At 29.5% G+C, this 2,865-nt stretch overlaps 1 pseudogene; it reads right to left on the bottom strand.

Annotated features, from left to right (window-relative positions):
* Window positions 1-426: 426 nt before the first annotated feature.
* On the bottom strand, window positions 427-1,927 carry LOC127095646 (3-ketoacyl-CoA synthase 19-like; annotated as a pseudogene).
* Window positions 1,928-2,865: the final 938 nt, after the last annotated feature.

Genomic DNA, 2,865 nt, shown 5'->3' with positions numbered 1-2,865 from the left:
TTGGGCGTTTTAAACAATTGATCCCCTATTACAAAACTTGTTATTATGGTCTCTTAATTTTGATGGTCTTTGAATTTTTGTGGTCCCCTCCACTTTTGCATACATGACATTGATGATTAGGATAAAATATTACTTTTAATTATTTGTCATTGATGACTATGATATTTTAATATTTAATATTGTTTTAACTAATTTAATATTTATGATACTTTAATATTTAATATTGTTTTAACTAATTTAATATTTGTAATACTTTTTTAAAATATTAATAAATTATTATTTAATTAATTAAAATTTTGGAAAAGCATCCAGGGCCTAAAGCCCATTTCATTGCAAATATATTCAGTTTTCAAAGACCCAATTCTATCCCAACGCACTTATGCAATACCTTATCATTATTTAAGTTTTATAAACCCTTCTATAATTCTAAGAAAAAATGATGTGGATTTTTTCATCTTCATCTTCCATTTATATGCAACAACTGCAAGCTTTATCATCAACACCATATTGTGTTCTCTCCATGTGTTTCACTTTCAAGATAGCTTTGTGTTTCAGCTTCATTTTGTTTGTGAATAGCATAGAACAACCACCTGAACAAAAAAGACAGTTAGATAACATCATTTTTTTGTCCTTTCCACAATACCAATGAGAACCAAGATCTTTTGTGCTAACAACAACTCCTAAGGAATTTTCATGTGTTTTGAAAAGTTGTTGCACATGATCAATTGCTACAATACTTGCACTACACCCCATTCCTGTGAGATTGAAGACTTCTACATCTTCTCTCATTTTGTATATGTTTATTATTCTTGCTATGAGTGAAGGTATTGATGAAAATAGTGAAATATTAACAACAAGAATATTTATTTCTGAAGGAGATAAACATGTTCTTTTGAAAAGACCATCGAGTGTATCAAACATGATTTCATCTATTTCTTTATATGTATCTTTGAGATTTGGACATGTTTCTCTTACTTCAAGAACGTTTTTTGGACAGTAAGTGCTTTCACCGATTCCTGAACTAACCATCGTTTTCAAGAGAAACATGAATTTCTCTAGACCAAGGTTTTTGTTTCTGTTAAGAGTCTCACATTGGACAATATATGTCCTGAACATGCATTTATAAGTGGGGGCAATCCTCACTCTATCAACTGGTTTTGTAGGGTTGAGTTAGGCTCAACCACATTTCTTAACATGGTATCAGAGCCTCGTTTAAGATCCGGTGGACCACCCATCATTTATTTCCATGCTCCAGATATCCAGTCCTGGGCATGGGGGGGGGGGGGTGTGTTAAAAGTCCCACATTGGACAATATATGGCCTGAACATGTGTTTATAAATGGGGGCAGTCCTCACTCTACAAACCGGTTTTGTAGGGTTAAGTTAGGCTAAACCACACATTCTTAACAGTTTCTTAGGACTATTTTGGCACATGCGTTTGTGTTGAGTTTTGTTTCTTATTTTGGTTTGAAACACACATAGGCTAACATGAAACTTGATTGGTTTCTACGTTTAAGAATCAACTTAGAAAATTGTAAAATGGAAAAGAGTAAAGAAAAAAAGACACAAAATCTTTAAGATATGTTCCATGACTTGGAATTTGTATTTTAAGGGAAAAATATTTGTGATTTGTTTCAAGTACAGGTGTTTATATATATATATATATATATATATATATATATATATATATATATATATGTGGTGTTACACTCTCGTTTCAAGTTTGCAAGTTGCAAATGGATATCATTTTGTTGTGATGGTTGCCTCTCAACGTTTGGATATAAAAGTATGTCTCTTGATGTTGGCTACATGAGTTACTTCAATTCATTTTGATATAACTGATCTTAATAGAATTCTCTCACTGTAAGTTTATTATTAGGATAGATAGCATAGAAAGACCTTGTAATTATAGAAGGGTTGTCCCACATCGTTTTTTCTTAAAATTATAGAAGGATTTATAAAGCTTAAACAATGAAAAGGTATTGCATAAATAGGTTTGGATAGAATTTGGCCTTTGAAAATTAAATATATTTACAATGAAATGGGCTTTAGGCCCTGAATGCTTTTCCAAAATTTTAATTAATTAAATAATAATTTAAGTTATTAATTCTTTAGAAAATGAGAGATAATTAAAAATAGTATTTTTATTTTAATCATCAATGTTATGTATGCAAAAGTGGAGGGGAATCACAAAAATTCAAAGATCGTCAAAATTAAGAGACCAAAATCATTGGTTTTGTAATAGGGGGATCAATTGTTTAAAACACCAAAACTAAGGGAACCAAAAGTGCATTTAAGCCTAAAACTTATATTAATTTCCCTTAACCATTCACTTTTCTTCCTGACTTTTCCCTTCTATTTGCATCTTTCAATTCAAAGGACTAAATAATTTTTCAAAATTAAATATCTCAATTAATTATTCCAACTCAATAATTATTTGATTTTAATAATAAAATATTATCACACCTTAAATAATTATTTAAATAAATATTTAAATAAATATTTAAATAATTATTTAAAATACTAAAGTAATTAAATAAATATTTCTACCCTCCCCGTTGTCAAAACCAATCAACATCAGTAATTATAAAATTACTAAAATATCTTCAATCATCATAAATAGTTGATAACATCAATCAAATCACACAGCAAACACAAAAATAATTAAAAATAGCAAAATTTCTAACTCGAGGTGTTACATGCACCGCCATTAATATTGTAAAGGATCACCATAAATTAAGCTTTGAAATGATATTTCAAGACATTTTGCCTCCTGTTAACAAGGACCCGTCAGTGAAAGGTAAGTATAATAATCTCTCATATTGTTACACGATACAAGTATACTTCCTCATACAAGAAATCATGG

The sequence above is a fragment of the Lathyrus oleraceus genome, chromosome 6, assembly GCF_024323335.1.
Source record: "Lathyrus oleraceus cultivar Zhongwan6 chromosome 6, CAAS_Psat_ZW6_1.0, whole genome shotgun sequence".
Classification (NCBI taxonomy): domain Eukaryota; kingdom Viridiplantae; phylum Streptophyta; class Magnoliopsida; order Fabales; family Fabaceae; genus Lathyrus; species Lathyrus oleraceus.
This window is presented reverse-complemented; position numbering and strand designations above follow the sequence as displayed.